The following is an 18,192-nucleotide window of genomic DNA, read 5'->3' on the forward strand; positions in this document are numbered from 1 at the left end:
TCTAAATGCACAAATATCTCTAAAGAGATTCTATTCCATTCCTTCTTCTCGTGCAGATTATCTGTTCTTATCATCACTATTCTTGTGTTTATCTTCAATCTCTCCTTGCCTATTGACAGTTTCTCTACTGCCTACAAATACACCCAGATGTCCTCCATATGCAATAAAAGTACTACTTGATATTTCTGTCTCTTCAGCTATCATCCTGTATCTCACCACTTTTATGACATATTTCCTTGAGAAATCTATCTAGAATTAGTGACTCCACTTCCTTTCCTCTTGTTCTTTCTTTTACTCTCTCTAGTCTGGTTTCATTTAACTGAAACTCCTTTTCCCAAAGTTACCATTGAGAACATAATGCCACATCTACTTTCCTTTTCTCAATTCTCATTCTTCTTGACTTCTCTACAGCTTTTTACAATGTCAACCATCTTTTATTTGGTACCTGCCTCATTAAATTTTAGAATACTGCCCTCTCCTGACTCTCTTCCTATCTATACGACCCATTCTTTTCTGGATCCATTACTGGATCTTCATCAATATCATGCCCACTAATCATGGGTATCTCTCATGACTCTGTGTAGGGCCTTGTTTCCCTCTCTATATTATTTTGCTTGGTGATTTCATTAACTTCCAAGGATTCATCATCTCTTTGCTGCTGTTTCTTAGCCTCCAGTCTCATATCTCCAAATACCCACTGGACATATGAAATTAGATGTACTGTAAACATCTTAAACTAGCATGTCCCATTAGAAGAGTTGGAGAAGATGCTAGAGTAGAGTATGAGACTCTTCCTTTCCACACTCCCCCACAAATAATAAAAAATAACAATGCAGAATCAAGGATAAAAGTGGAAGAAAAAGATAAGAGCTACAAGTGAAGCAGATAATCCAAGGATAATATAGAAGGAAGGTTGCTGATGTCCCTATTTGCTGTCTCATGTGATTGAGGCTGGAAGCATAAATGCTCCAGAGTAAATACCCTGGAACCAACAGATAGCAAGCCCTAGGGGCAGAAAGGGCAGTCTTACCTTTTCTGCTTGATGTGGTACTCTACACCCCAGTGGCAGATACCAAAGAATACCAACAGGCAGCAAGCCCTGGGAGCAGCTGTGTAGGCTATAGCCTCGGCTACAGAAATCTGCACTCACACACAGCTTGGGAGTTGGCAACTGACTAGAAAAGGAAATTGGGAAACTAGAAACACTGACCAGACACCATTATCTCCCAGTCTATGGCTTCATGAGAGGAAGAATGGGGATAGAGTGCACATGATTGAGTGCAATAATTGAAGGACAAGGGCACCACCAGCTGTGGTCACTCACAGGAGAGTAGAGTCCCTGGATGCCATTTCAGGAGAGAGGGAAGCTGGTGCTTACATAGGCAGTTGGAGACCACAGGGAATAGACCTATATGCTTGTGGTGGCAGCACTGGTGGAAAACCTTGGTTGGAGTACCTGAGTTCAATTAGGTTCAAATTGAGTACCTGAGTTCAAATCAGACTAGGGAATTAGCTGGGGAAAGTGGGGACTATACCTGTCCATGGATTGTAGAAACTAGAAGAATTTGATCCAAATAGTATGATCCAAGAAAGAACAAATTAAAAAAAAAACATGAAACCTGAGATATCATTCCCTACACTGTGGGAACAGAGCCCACATTTAGCATAAACCTAACAATAAAGTCTACTGGCCACTAAAATTTATTTTAAAAGATAAGTAAACAAAAGAGAAAGAATCCAACTATAGATAGCTACTATGGGGACAGAGAACACTAAGATTCAAATTCAGAGGACAGTGAAGCTAAAACACCTACTTCTAAAATAAGACAAATGTCCAAAGGCTAAAAGTCCCAAAAGACTCTTTTTTTGAAGAACTTTAAAAAGACTTCAAAAAACAAATGAAAGAAGTTGAGGAAAAGTTAGAACATAAATAAGAGCAATACAAGAAAAATGATGAAGGAAAGGACACAGAATTAGAAGAAATCCAAAAGCTAATGGAAGAAAATAGGTCATTAGAATTAGAATCATACAAGGAGAAGCTAATAACTTCCTATGGCGATAAGAAATAACAAAAAACAAAATAATGAAAAAATAAAAGAGAATAAGAAACATTTTATACCAAAAGCAACTGACCTGGGGTGCATACCAAGGAGAGACAATATAAGAATTGTCAGACTACCAGAAAGTTACAATTTAAAAATAAAGATTTTAGACACTACATTTGAAGAAATTGTCAAGAAAAATTGCCCAAAAGTTTTAGAACTAGAAGAGAAAATAGAAATAGATTGCCACCAGAAAGAGACCCCAAGAAGAAAACACACAGAAAGTTCTACTACAAGCAGCAAGAAAAACAATTGAAATGCTGTGGAGCTATAGTCAGAAGGATCTACAAGAATTCTAAGAAGGTAAATATGAAACACCAATTATAAAGGATTCTAAAAGATCAAATTGTTTACTTCTTATGTGGGAAGATATTATCTATAATCTTTAAGAAGGATATCACTACTTGGGTAGTTTGAAAAAACATATGAGAGGCCAAGTTGAATATAATAGAAAGAGCTAAATAATAATAACAAAATGAGGCAAGAAGAGTTAAAGTGGAATAATTATGTCATACAAAACAAGCATGAGTAAAAGAACTCTCACAGAGAAGGGGAAAAAGGGATGGAAGTCCTGGTAATGCTAGAACCTTATTCTCATAAGACCTGGGTGAAAAGGGGAAACAACATACACAACCAGGACAAAAGAGAAAAAGGAGGATGAGGGGATAGGGTAAGAAAGGAACTGAATCCCCTTAAGATACTAAGAGAAGGGAGTGTATATTATAGAAAAAAGAGCAAGGGTATAAGAAAAGTAAGGGATTCCTAAAAGGGATTACACATCAAGAAATAGAAGGGCAAGATGAAAGGATAAAGGAGGAACTTTTAATAAAATAAAAGGGAGGGATTTTAGAAGGGACTTTATATCAAGAAGTAGGAAGGCAGTGTGCAGGGGATAAGGTAAGGACTTTTGGAAGGGTGGGTAGAATAAGAACTAGGAGCTAAGGGGGAAAGAATAAGGGAGGAACCCATAAAAAGGTGGGTTGATTTAAAGGGCAAGGGAAGAGGATAAGGGAGGATAAAGGAAGGATTCTTAGAAAGGGTATAGATTGGAGAGGTAGTGTTCAGAAGAAATTGAACTTCAGAGGCAGGATAGGACAACAAAAAGGAGAGAAGGACAAATAGTGAGGAAAAATACAATGATTGGAAATACATAATTAGTAATTATAACTTTGAGCCCGAATGCTTTGAATTCACCTATAAATGGAAACTGAAAACAGAATGGATCAAAAATTAAAACTAAATAATCTATTATTTACAAGAAATACTTAAAATTGAGACACATAAAGAAAAGGAATAAAAGTCTGGAGCAGAATATATTATGCCTCAGCTGATACAAAGAAAACAATCGTAACAATTATGATCTCTGAAAAATTTAAAGCTAAAAGAGATTTAGTCAGAAGAGAAAAACAGGAAAGCCATATTATGTTAAAAGATACTAAAGATAATGAAGCATTAAATCTATATGCACCAAATGTTATAGCATTCAAATTTTTGAAGGAAAAGCTAAAGGAGTTACAGATGGAAATAGAAAACAAAACAATAATAGTGGGGAATGTCAATTTTACCCTCTCAGACCTAGATAAATCTAACCAGAAAATAAATAAGAAAGAAGTCAAGGAGATTAATAGAATCTTAGATGTTAAATATTTTATATATCTGGAGATTGAAATAGAAAGGAGAATAACTTCTTAATGGTAATGGCAACTACAAAAATTGATCATATATTAGAGCACAAAACATTATAGTTAAATGTAGAAAAGCAGAAATATTAAATGCATCCTTTTCATACTACAGTGCAATAAAAAATTATAGGGCAGAACCAAGATGGCTGTGTACTATCAGGGAAATTTTGAAACTTCTCTGAACTTCCAAACTGATCTTTAAAACTGCCTCCCAATGAATACAATGTAAAAGGTAGGTAAAGAGAATGAATTTCCATGAAATAAGGGGGAACAAGAGGCAAAACTGAATAAGGAAAAGTGACTATACCCCACCCCCACTCCTTACCTACCAAACCAGGCAGAGCCAGACCAGTGCAACCTCAGGATTCTAGGAAGTGGGCTACACTAACAAAAAAGCACCTCAAATTTACCCCTGTAAATCCCAGGTCCTGAAGGTGAGGTTCAGAGCTTCATAGCACTGGGCTCACTCAGGTCTTTAGGACAGTGGCAGCTGCAGTAAAGATAGCCTCAGGGCAAAACCCTGTGAGCCAGAAACTAAAATAGAAATGACCAACAACTTGTTGGACTCTTAGTCCTTGAGTGAGAAAAAGAATAAATAGCAGCAAAGAAAGTTCTTGACCCTGGGAAATTTCTGTGAAGAAAAAGAGCAAAAAATAGAAGCAACAGGAGAGGGTGAGAAATAAGCAAACACATGCAAACACTCCAAAACAAATGGAAACTGTTTGTAAACTACAGAGGAATTCAAAAAGGAATTCAAGAACCAAATAAAACATAGAAGAAAAATGGGAAGAAAAGAGGGGAAAAGAAATAAAAGTAATGCAAAAAGAAAATAACAGCTTAAAAGGCAAAATTGACCAAATGGAAAGAGACACCACACAGAAATCAAATGAAATAATAAGCAGATTTAAAACCAGAACTGACTTGCTGGAAGAACAGGCAAATATAAAAATTATATATAAGGGACCATGGAATCATAAAGTACAAATTAACTAGAGACTAAATAACTTAATACTAAAGAATGAGTGGATTAAAGGAAAAGTCATAGAGATGGTGAATAATTGCATTAAAGAGAATGATAATAATGAGACAACATACTCAAACTTCTGGGATACAGCAAAAGTAGTAATTAGAGGAAAATGTATACCTCTAAGTGCTTATATTAACAAAATAGAGAAAGAATAGATTGATAAATTGGAAATGCAATTTAAAAAATTTTTTTTAAAGAATCAATTGAAAATCCCCAACTAAACACCAAATTGGCAATCTTAAAAATCAAAGGCAAGATCAATAAAATCAAATATAAGAAATCCATTGAATTTGTAAATAAATCTAGTTAATTTTATGGAAAAAATCAATGAAATAGATAAATAATTGGTTAATAATATTTTTAAATGAGAGAAGAAAATCAAATCACCAGCATTAAAGATGAAAAGGGTGAATATATCACCAATGAGAATAAAATCATATAATTATTAGGAGTTATTTTGCTCAATTACATGCCAACAAATTGAATAACATAAGTGAAATGGAAGGAAGCCTACAAAAATGTAACTTGCCAGACTATTAGAGGAGGAAATAGAATATCTGGATAAATATTATTTTAGAAAAAAGAAATTGAACAAGCCATAAATGAACTTCCTAAAAAAAAAATCAGGACTAGACAGAATTACAAGTCAATTCTATCAAACATTTAGAGATCAACTAGTTCTAATATTAAATAATTATTTGAAATAACAGGTAAAGAAGGAATTTTACCCAAATTCTTTTATGAAAGAAATATGGTGCTGATATCTAAACCAGGAAGTGCAAAAACAGAGAAAAAATATATTGACCAACTTCATTAATGGACATGGATGCAAAAACCCTAAATAAAATAGTAAATAGGCAACTACAAAAATATATCACAATGATTATACATTATGATTATACCAAACAGGATTTATACCAGGAATGCAAGGATGATTTAATATAAGAAATACTATCAATGTAATTAATTATATTAATAAAAAGTACAAAAATCATATAAGTACACCAATAGATGCAGAATAAACCAGATAAAATATGTAATTTATTCCTATTAAAACATTGGAAAGCATAGATATAAATTTATGTGTTTCTTAAATGATATAAAGCATCAACCTAAAACCATCAGCAAGTATTATTTATAATGGGGATAATCTAGAAATCTTTCTAATCAGATCAGTAGTGAAACAAAGATGTTCATTATCACCAATATTATTTAATATTGTATTAGTAATGATAACACTAGCAATAAGATAAGAAAAAGAAATTGAAGGAATCAAAATAGGCAAAGATGTAATAAAACTATCTTTTTACAGATAATATGCTATATGTGAAAAATTCTATAGATTCAACTACAAAGTTCATTGATTACATCACACAAAATAAATACAACTAAAATTAGAAGGGAATTTCCAGAAACAGTTTTTTGAAAAAGCTTTTCAGCAAACATCTCATTTCCAAAATATACAAGAAACCAATTCAAATTTACAAAAATAAGCATTCTCCAGTTGATAAATGATCAAAGGATAGGAATAGGCAATTCTCTAAGAAGGAAATTCAAGTTAGCAATATTCATATGAAAGGAAGCTTCAATTCACCAGATACTTTAGAGAAATGCAAATTAAACTAACTCAGAGATTCCACTTCACTTCCATCAAATTGACTAAGTTGTCAAAAAAGAGAAGCGATAAATGTTCTAGGGGTAGGGAAGAAGGCACATTAATGAGCTACTGATGGAGCTGTAAATTGTTCTAGCAATTCTGGAAAGCAATTTAAAAATATACCCTCAAATTTACTAAACTGTACATATCCTTTGACCTAGTCATGGTATTATTCAGTATATACCTCAAAGAGATAAAAGGAAAAGGAAAAAGAGTCATGTGTTCAAAAATATTTCTAGCAACAATTCTTGAGGTGACAACAGACTAGAACACAAAGGAACATACCTATCAATTGGAGAGCAACAAATTATTGTATATGAACATATTGCACATCTCTTATATCTGTCCTCCTTTCTTCCCCTCACACTGCTACCACCCTGGTATAAACCTTCATCACCTCTTGCTGGATTATTGCAGCGACCATCTAATTGGTCTTCTTGTCTCAAGACGGCCCAACCTAACCAATTTTTTCCCATTGTTGCCAAAGCTGTTTTTCTAAAACTCAAAGCCAACAATGTCACTACACAATAAACTCCAATACCTCCCTATTGACTCTAAGATGAAATATAATTTCATTTTTATCTTAATCTTTTAAATTTTTTATTTTGTAGATACTTCTAATATGTGTAATTATTACACTAGTAAATTATATAATTTACAAATAAGTTTAATGAACTGGAGAAATCTTTTTCCTTCTAAGCAGTTGCTCATATACCTATATATATTTATGTGGGTATACAGATTTTTTGATATTATATGTATATTGTTGTTTGTCCTTCATTTTCAGAAAGGATCAATGGCACCACTATGAGTAATATTTTGACTTTATCATAAAGTGGTTTTAAGTGAGGTAGAATTGTGCAAAGTTGTTAGCCTCACTCTCTCTTCACAAGTTATCAAAGCCCAGTGGCAGGACAAAAGTCAAGATGGCTGGTGATGGCCTGGGATGCAGTGGATGATGTTGGCATCTTCTATGTCTGACCAAGCTGTAAGCACTCCACAGTGCCTGCTTCAGTTATCTTCCTGGCCACTGGAATAAATTGTTTTCCTTTGTTCATTCTGCCAGGAAAGTCTTCATATGCTTGGGGAAGTCATCCCTCTATCTCACTGACAAGTTTGAGTCCTGTCAGTTACCTGGTTTAGCTCATAGCTTCTTGGAGTCACAGGTTAGAGGTGAGTGAAAGTGTGTGTGTGTGTGCTCTAACCACTGAGTCACAGCTGCCTCTTCTTCAAACTGTTCTTCCACCATTCAATTCTCTGAAGATATCAATCTCAATCTTAATCTCAATCTCTTCTGAGTCATTGCCTTTTCTTCACTAGATAAAATTTAAAACTCTTCTATCAAGAAAGAAGTCCTTTCTATCCCTTTGCTCTCTGTTATCTGCAGCTCCTGGAAAACCATTGCTTTCAAAAGACTCTCTAAATGGATGATGATAACTACTCTTGGCTCTTCCTTATAGTAAATATAGCATCAGTATCTATAATCTCTGTGGAAAAGCCTAATGAAAATGTTATTATATGTAAATATGCACATGATCCTTACTACTTATGTGACCTTGAGCAGCTCACTTAACCCATTTAAATGTGAAATAATGGGTAGAGAGCTTGGAGTCTGAAAGACTTGAGTTCAAATTGTGTCTATAGTGGCTATGATCCTGGGCAATTCACTCCCCTAAATTGACCCAGACAACTTTCTAGTACTATGAGCCCCTCCCAAAGTTACTCTTGTGCATCAATGGACGAGTTTTCATATGAGAGTGCCTATATGGATGAAATCACATGTCCAGACTTCCCACCTCTAAAAATTATTAGTTCCATTTCACAGATGGAGAAACTGGGGCATAAGAAAATTAAGGTCCTGATAAAGATTAGTAAAGGTAGCATTCAAATCCCAGTCTCTTAACACTGGAAGTACCAGATTGGCACCAAAAGTATTTCAATTTCTCTTTGAAATGAAATTTTTCATTTCGTCTCTCTCTCTTTTTGATCTATGTATTTAAAAAATGCACTGGATCAGTTTAGTCAATTTCTTCCTGCAAGGTATTTTTCAATCCCGGTCCTTCTTTAAAATTCCCAGCCAAGTGTTCAGTTTGGTAGAACGGATTTGTTTATCCCTTCAGACATAAAACTGGAGTTGACAATAGATTTTGCATATTCACAAGGACTATCCCCATAGCACCTAACTCCAGGGTGACAGTCAGTGCAACAAGCTGTCAAAACTATCTCAAATTTCCCCCTTAAAACACAGTTAATACTACTATAAATATTAATGAAATGTAAAATGTTTACTGGAACACAGTGATCAATAATGCAGCATTTTATGAGTGAGCAGTCATAAATAATATTTTTAATAGTGTTGAAAGATTTTTTTTGCTATTCAAATGCATTAAAAGCATGACTTGCACACTTTGGAATGCTATTAAAAAGTCTCCCTAGTTTTACAATTTAAAAGAGTTGTTCTATGCAACTTTTATGCACAGATTAGAACACACACATTGATTTCCTATGGCTGACCAGGCACAGATATTTTTCTTTTTGTTTCACCAAGTGCCTGACACTCAGAAAAGCTTTAATAAATGTTTATTGATTGATTTCTTTCTAATAACACTGATGATGCTTAAAGTTCAGCCAAATGTAATTACTACCCTACCATTTTTGTTCTGAGTTAACTGAGCCATTTGCTCACCTCCCCCAAGTCAGTGATAGGATTGCCAACTGGTGCTGGGCAAGTGTAGCCTTGAAGATATACTGAGGGCAAGAAAGGAAAGTTGGTAACAGCTTATTAACATAGTTTGCTAAGTGTTTTACATGCATCTTCTCTTTAGCTCTGCAGGTTAAAGATGAGGCAGCTGAGGCTCAGGGAAATAGGAGGAGGAACACATCCAATATTTCACAGTTTGTAAGCGACAAAGCTAAAACTTGAACTTATGGCTCTACATAATGGTTGATTTTCCAGAGTAGGAACCTGAACTAGTGTGCTACAAAGGGCAAGGGAGGTTGCTACAAAATAAGAAACACTTGTTAATATTACTTTTGACAAATGCATGTGTTTTAATACCAGAAAACACTACTCTCCATGGCCCATGAGTATTTATTTTGCCATAAGTTAAGTGCCATGTGTTACAGCCCTGGTCCCAGGCCTCCAATGAGCAGTCACATAGGGGGGAATGCAATTTCCCAAACTTATAGGAACATGCATAGATGCTTTGTTCCATTGCCACTACTTCCAGAGCACTACTGTGAAAGGGAATTCTTTCTTCCCTTTGTCTGTTTCGAGTTAACACTTGGTTAACACTAACTTAAGTACCCCTACTTATTACCTCGCCAGATACTAAGTAAGAGTGTACTAAATAAGAATGTTTGCAAGTCATTTGAGAAAGTGGGTAACAACTCAATCGGTCAGGAAATTGTGAATCCTTTTGATAAGAGTTTACACTTCCAGAGGATGGGAAGTGGATCCTGCAAGACACTGTCCCATCTGGGCAGTGCTAGACAATTTGAAAGCTATGATTGGCCCCTATGAAGAGGGGAAGGGACAAGAAGTCATTCTAAAAGCCCTGAGTTTCTGGGGCTACTCGTTCTAGACAGGTCATCATCTTCAGCTTGAACTGCCTTTTGGAGGGAACTTAGGCAAGTAAATAGCTGGCTTTTCTTTCCTGACTTCTGGAGAGAGATTAATTCTGGTCGAGGGTTAAGTGGTCTTGCCAGGCTGAGTCAAGCACTAGAGCAATATTTAGTGTAATAGGCTAAATATCTTCTCTACCGTCTTTTTTGTATTTCTCAACTTCCACTCTCTCCACCTATTTTGTAAATAAAAACTATTGAAAGTTTTTTGACTTGAGGTATAATATTTTAAATCAGTGACCACAATATTATTTATAATTTTCACATATTTTAGCCAAACACTTAATTTTAATTCCTTACACTACACTGCAAAATTACATGGTGTTAACACAAACACTGGAAAAAATCAATCAATTAAATTTGTTTCTATATTACCCAACTCCAAATTTGACTAGATTTTGTTTAAGTTTTATTCTTCAGTACTTTTCAGTTCCCTTTTAAATGTTGTGGTCTCATATTAGAATAGAAGTTCCTTGAGGGCAGGAACTACATTCTTTTATTTTTATTCCCAATTGCCTGGCACATAGACTTGACTTAATTTGACTCTAGCACTATGTAAACAAAATAAACTCATTCTCCTTTTATGATGAAACAAATGTGGACAAACCATTGACTCAATTTCTCCAACAGGTAGGCAGACAAACCATCACATTTACCAGATGTTCACAGGAAATAGAATGATGTTCTAGGTGTTTGGGAGAACCTGATAAAAAGACAGATGTGATCAGTTGTCTGCAACAAACTGCAGAAGAATATAAGGACTTCAATTCATCTTTACTTCAGGGAAGGTTGAAAACTTTTAGACACACATATAACTGTAATAGGGGCACTTTGTGGAGTTTAAAAGAAATGTATTTAGGCCATGTAAAATGTCTAGTGGTAATGAAATAACTAGGCTAAGAACCATGAAGACAACTGACTTAGAAAGCTTGTTTGTTTGTTTGTTTTTTCTTTATGGTTGTCAAAGGTGTTTCATCAACAGGCCTTCATTTGATTTTCATATCATCCATATGATGGAGGTGTGATTACTTTTCTCATCTTGCTCTCTATATGATGAAAGTAAGCCACAGAAAGATTAAGGAAATATTCCAAGATCTAAGGATGATGAGATTAGAAAGGCAGGAACAAACTCCAAGGCTTTCCTTACCACCAGTGAAATGGATGTGTTTTGAGGGTAGAAAATGTCCAATTAAGTTCAGTTCACCAAGGATTTATTAATAAATCCTTGGTGAACTGAACTTAATTGGATTGCCCTATACAGCATAATACTCTAGATAGATCCAAGAATGGCACAGAGAAATTGGCAGATAAAGAATCAATTTAGATTTGGAAGGACGGGGTAAAAAGTATGACCATAACCTTCTAAGGTAGGTGTCATAGAACCTAGCATACCCCCCTACACCCATGGCACATTCCTGGATTCACCTGGAGTCTGACCCAACCCAGAAATGTTTCCCTTTTTATGTTGGCTTATAAGCATATATCACTGTTTCCAGGCTCTACTTTTTATTTACTCTTCATGCTATTTATACACAGATATACATGCCATGAAGTTTCCCTTTCCACACAACAAAGGAGATGTCTCTAATTGAGTTTTCACAACCAATTCAGGAGGGTGACATATTTTTTGCAATCAAATTTTCAAAAGTCACTTGAGAAAAGAAATAAAGAAGATAAGGAAGATGGGCAGGATGATCTCTGGTTCTAACATTCAGATTTCAGGATACAAGTACTGTTTTATGCCATTGAAAATGGTTACCAATGGCTAGAATTTTTGGTGACCTGGCTACTTAAGCTCATTAGGACTTTATATGGTATCTTGAAACCTATATGGTTAGGAAACCTATATGTTGGGAGAAAGGAGAATTCATCATTTATCCAACACTGCCCTCAAAGTCAAGACCACAGCATCAGCCTCAACCCAGAAAAGTCAAGATGGTGGTCAACCTAGCAGCCAGTTCAGGTTCAAGAAGAAAGGTTTCCTAAGAGCTTCTGGAGACATGAGAACTGACCTGATAACCAGTTTCTCCCAACACTTCTGTATGGGCGTTACTCACTTATGTTTGGCCAACCACAAGTCAGTGTAGTACTAAGAGGCCAGAGTGAAGGAGTTTGTCTAGATGGATGGTTCTCATTGTATGCAAGAATCCCAATATCCCATTTGGGGTGAAGGAGTTAGACAGGGGACTAAGGGATCACCATGGGTTCCTATTCTTCCTTGGAGAAGAATCAATGCTTCAACTTTTTCTTGGAGGCCACCAAGGAACCACTTTTCTTTAATACAATTTATTTATTCCCTGAACATCAAATTCAAATACATTAGACAGACAGACAGACACACACACACACACACACACACACACACACACACAGAAATGAGTTATATCCTGTATACTAACTGTGCTTCTCTACTCAGTCTGTAGAAAATGAACAATCAGATATCCAGATCAGGGGAAAGCAATCATTAACACAAGTCATCAAATGGCAATATCTATCCTATCTATTGTTAGTAACAGAGATTGGAAGAAAGTCAACTAGAATGAGGACATTAAGGGTACACTTGAGATTAGCAAAAGAAACTCCAAGCTGTAATTTAATAAGATGAACTGACAAATCTACAGGCATTTCTTAATAAATTGCTGTGTGCCAGGCTCTGTCCTAGGTGCTGGGGAGACAAATGCAAAGAATGGAAAGATCTTGACACTCAAGGAGTTTATAATCCATTTAAGAGAGACAACATGTATGTGTATGTAAAGGAAAAATACAAAATAAGATGCTGGAGAAAATGTGTGTAAGAATAGAATGTAGGAAGATTAAACAAAAGGAAAACTAAGTATGAAAAGCTATATGTCTAATCTTGCCATCTAGTGTGTGAGCTCTCTAAGAAAGGAACTATGTTTTCCCCCATCTCACCATGTCACCCTAACCCCAACTTTCTCCTGAGGCCTATTCCCTGAGGTCCAGAGGTGATGGAGTACACCACTGGTTTTCAGTATCCCAAACCTGGTTGCAAAAACTTGGAGAACACTCAGGTCCAATACCTATATATCTATATACCAATACACCAATATCTAAATACCAATACTTATTGTTTCTCAGAAAGTCAGGGCCTGTGCCAATTAACCCAATCCATTTAGTGGTTGTGACACCCATCCCTTCCATCCTGAGGAGCTGCCAATGGACTGTTGATTTGTTATTTGTATTTGAATAAAAAGGATGGAGAATTCCCCTTCCTCAGATTGTGATGTTCCTCATTCCTTGGCCCTGATTGACTCCACTACAGAATGTTGTAAATCTCTACAGATCCCAATTAGGTCAGGAGGACCTGAACTTCTAGGTGCTCAGCTAGGATGACCAGGGAGTTCCTATGCTCAACTTAAGTGCAGGGCTAAGAACATAAACATAACATATAGCTAGCAGTGTTCTCTTCTCTAGACCCTAGTTAGCTATGCAGATAAAAGTCAATAATGGTTTAGTGTAGTGGGAAAATGCATCAAATTGGAGTCATAATACCTACATTCCCTTCCTGGCTCAAGTTATGAGATTATGAGCAATTTATATTCCCTCTCAAGGCATCTCTCTTCTAATATCCCACCTAAGCCTGACAGCCAGTTGAAGGCAAACTTATTATTGTTCAATCATTTAAGCTGTGTCTCCACTTGGAACTTTTTGGCAGAGATACAGTAGTAATTTGCCATTTCCTTTTCCAGTTCAATTTACAGAAGAGGAACTGAGGCAAACAGGGTGGAGTGACTTGTCCAGAGTCACACAGCTGGTAAGTATCTGAAGCAGGATTTGAGCTCATGAAAAATCTAAGCCCAACACTCTATCCATTGTAGCACTTAGCTGCCCAATTTAGCTCTGACATATAGAATGTAAATTTATTTATTCATTTATTCATTTATTCATTTATTTATTTATTTATTTATTTATTTTTTAAGCCCTTACCTTCCATCTTGGAGTCAATACTGTGTATTGGCTCCAAGGCAGAAGAGTGGTAAGGGCTAGGCAATGGGGGTCAAGTGACTTGCCCAGGGTCACACAGCTGGGAAGTGGCTCAGGCCAGATTTGAACCTAGGACCTCCCGTCTCTAGGACTGGCTCTCAATCCACTGAGCTACCCAGCTGCCCTGTAAACTTTTTTTTTAAAATTCACACATAATTTATTTTCCCAATTATATATAATAAATCTTCAACTTGTTTTCCAAAATTTAAATATCCAAATTGACTCCCTTCCTCCCTTCCCATCCCCTTCTTGGAGATGGTAAGTAATTTGATCTGGATCATACATGTATTGACATAGAAAACATCCTTTCATATTGGTCATTGTTGTAAGATAATACCCATATAGAACCAAAGCCCCAGAATAAAACCATAAATAAACTGATGTGAAAAATAGTATGGTTTGATCTGCAATCTAACTCCAACACTTCTTTCTCTGGAGGTGGATGACATAGAATATGAACTTCTTGAGGGCTGGTATTATTTTAGTTTCATCTTTGTATCCCTAGTGCCTAGAATAGTGCCTGTTCTAAGGTAACTGAATAATAAATATTTTTAGTTAAATTAAATTGATAATGATTGTAAGAGTTTTGTGTGTGTGTGTGTGTCTTTCTATGTCCCCCTCTCTTTTTATTGTCTATTTTTGTCTCTTTCTTCCTCTGACCTTCTCTTCTCTCTATCTCTGTCTCTCTCTTCTCTCTGTCTCTGTCTCTGTCTTTTTCACACACACACACACACACACACACACACATCTGCTTGCTGGAATCAAGGGATCTGAGCCAAGATATGCACGTGTGTGATCTGATATGAGGAATTGTGGAAATGGAATCTTGAAACTGAGGTTGCTGATAGAGTTTATGGAATTCCAGTGAGATATGGGCATGGGTAACTTGCAAAGAGCCTGCATTTTTGACAGAAGTCACCTCTACTCAGCATCTTTCCCTTAAACCCTACTCTGATTCCCACACACAGTGTTTGTTCCTCTAAGCATTGTTTCTCAAGGGGGCTTTTAACTAGGAGAATAGTATTCCAAGGACATACAATTAATCTTTTCTCTGATGCAGCAAAAGAAAAAATGAGGCTTTAGTGAAGATTTATGTGGTTAAAGAAGAGTTTGCAGGGAGAGGGATGGCTGGTGCTCGTTTATAGCCTACCAAGATGAAAGAAAAGCATCACTTCCCCCTGCTGGAACCCTCTGTGGGGAGACACCCCCCTCCTCAGGCACTAGTAGCTAGCATATAGATAGATAGTAGGAGGGGGGCCTGTGGCTTGATTCAATAGGCTGAAGCCAATTTTCCATTTTACTTAGGGAAAGCTTACCACTCAAACAGGAACCCCGTCTTCACAACCTTGTGGGTGGGAAATTGGAAAGAAAAATCACATTCCAAAGCTAGAGAATGAAACCTGGAAAAGAAGGGTAACCTAAAGGAATCCTGGCAGTAGAAATGAAGAAAATCAATGTGGTGCAATAAATAGGTAGATAGGGTTCTAATTAAGAAATCTGAGTTTATATCCTGACTCAGTGTGCCTTAGTTTCCACATCTGAAAAGGGAAGGGAACAGAAATGAACTTAATGATGTCCAAGTTCCTTTCCCATTCTGAGCTAAGATTCAGTCTAAAGGTCCAAAGAAGACTGAGGTCCAGGCAAATAATTGTGTCTTATCTGTCCATTGATGTGGAGGAAATCTGAGAAATAGGACTGGTTTAAAAAGGGAAGGTGTCCCATTGGTTCATTTGTAAAGAATCAATGTCACTGGGCTCATTTTGGAATAGAGATGGCAGAAATATGGTCCAGGGGCCAGGGTAGAAGGAGATTCTTCATAGAGTAAATATAGCATTCTCTTTCATGGGCATGATAGAAAGTTTTATCTTATTATTATTTATTTATTTGGCATCTAGGTAGCACAGTGGATAGAGCACCAAGTCTATAGTCAATTCAATTTCAATTCAAATCTAGCCTCAGACTAGCTGTGTGACCTTGGGCAAGTCACTTAAGTCTATTTGCCTCAGTAGCCTCGTATGTAAAATGAGCCAGAAAAGAAAATGGCAAACCACTCCAGTGTCCTTGCAAAAAAAAAAAAAACAAACTCAAAATGGTGTCATGAAGAGTTAGACACAACTAAAATGACTGAACATCATTTCCAGGCTGGAAGAGAAGATAGAAGCCATTTGTATTTATAGTCATAACACTTCACATGGTACCTGGAACATAGTAAGCATTTAATAAACATTTGCTTATATATGGATTGATTGATGACATATACAAGATAATATTTGAAGTTAGGGATTCCAACTCCTACTTGAGTACTCTGTTCACTTCTTTACCTAGTTATCATCATCTACTTGGAGTAATATCCTATTCCAATGCCTGATCACAGTGAGACTAAAGGGCTCTGGGCTCTGACTCTGGAAAATCTTATCAAACTGAAAAGGTCTATTTGACAGATCCTTCATTAGAGTACTAGTTTTGTAATCAGAAAGCCTCCTCTTCATAAGTTCAAATTCAACCTTAGACACTTCTAGCTGTGTGACCCTGGGTAAGTCATTTACCCTGTTTGCCTCAGTTCCTCATCTGTAAAATAAACTAGAGAAGGAAATGGCAAACCACTCCAGTGTCTTTGCCAAGAAAACCCTAAAATGGGGTCACAAAGTCAGACATATCTGAAACAACTGAACAACAACACATTTTTCATATGGGAACCAGCCTAGCTATATTCAGAACAGTTCACATCACATGGACCACAGAATGATGAGTATGTTGCCCATGGCAATTCTAACAGACTGTCCTCTAAGATGTGAAGGAATCATTATATTCATTAAAGGGAATATCCACACCAATGAAAATACAGACCTAGAGGTTCCTGAAGCCTTTCAGGGCTTTTGGTGGGCCCCATAATGGAATTTAATGTGCATAGACAAGATAAGGTTAACACAGTCTGAAGTATGTCATGCTTATTATCATTTCAGTTCCTTATGTGAGGACCCACGTGGATGAAATCATGGCTCTACCAAAGAACCAATTCAACTGAATTCAACTCAGCCAGCATTTATTAAATGTCCCCACCATTGGAGATACAAAAAAAGACAAAAATCAATACTTGCCCTCAAGGTGTGCTTACATTCTAACAGGAAAGACAGCATGTAACGTGCATGCAAGATATATAGATAGAAGTAGATAGAAGGTCATCTTAAAAGGGAGGGCACTAGAAATGCAGAGTGCTGGGAAAGACCTTTTACAGAGCTAAGCAAATCGAAAAGGTGGCGATAAGAAGGAGGTAACGTTTGACTGCATTCTACTCACATTGCCCATTTCGTATGAGATCTTACCATTTGATTCAGACACTGGTAGTTCCCTGGATGCTATATAGTAAGGTAGATATAAGTAGAGGGGAAAGTTTGAAGGAAATAAATTAAAAAGGAGAGTAGAGTTCACCATTTTGTTAGCTATAAAGGGTCGGTTAAGCAATGCCTAAAAGTATCATTGGTCAGTCATAAAGAGCAGAAAAAGAAGGAGGAGAATAAACTAATGGAAGAATCAAAGAGAAAGAAGGAGAAAAGAGACTAAAGGGTAGAAAGAAAAATCCAACTGAAGAGGAAAAAAGAAAAACAAAATTAGAAGATGGTGGAGACCCCAGAGAATGCATTTCAGCCATTACTCAGTGATAGTCCTCTGTATCTTCAGCACTTAGCCCACTACCTGGAACCTAATAGGACCTTAATATTTACTGACTCGCTGATTCATAGTACATATCATGTTAATTTGTTCAATTAGTTCAATACCAAAGGATATTGAATGAAATAAATTATCACTGTACTCTCAACCTCAATGAGCTACCTATTTGGAATAATATTGGTTATTATTGGGTCATCTCAATCACATCTGACTCTTCATGACAGCATTTGGGTATTTCTTGGCAAAGACACTGGAGTGGTTTGCCATTTCCTTCTTCAGCTCATTTTACAGATAAAGAAACTGAGACAAAGAGGGTAAAGTGACTTGCTCAGGGTCACACAACTACTAAGTGTCTGAGGCCAGTTTTGAACCCAGATCTTCCTGACTGCAGACCCAGTGCTCTATTCATTACATCATCTAGCTACT

General features: G+C 36.4%; 1 long non-coding RNA gene across 1 annotated transcript in view; it reads left to right on the forward strand.

Annotated features, from left to right (window-relative positions):
- The window catches only part of LOC130458518 (uncharacterized), a 48,681-nt gene extending 30,850 nt beyond the window's left edge, over positions 1 to 17,831 (forward strand). The window contains exons 3-4 of the long non-coding RNA XR_008917912.1: positions 13,803 to 13,867; positions 17,061 to 17,831. This is a non-coding gene — a long non-coding RNA (uncharacterized LOC130458518). The remainder of the gene's footprint in view (positions 1 to 13,802; positions 13,868 to 17,060) is intronic.
- Positions 17,832 to 18,192: the final 361 nt, after the last annotated feature.

The sequence above is a fragment of the Monodelphis domestica genome, chromosome 3, assembly GCF_027887165.1.
Source record: "Monodelphis domestica isolate mMonDom1 chromosome 3, mMonDom1.pri, whole genome shotgun sequence".
Classification (NCBI taxonomy): Eukaryota; Metazoa; Chordata; class Mammalia; order Didelphimorphia; family Didelphidae; genus Monodelphis; species Monodelphis domestica.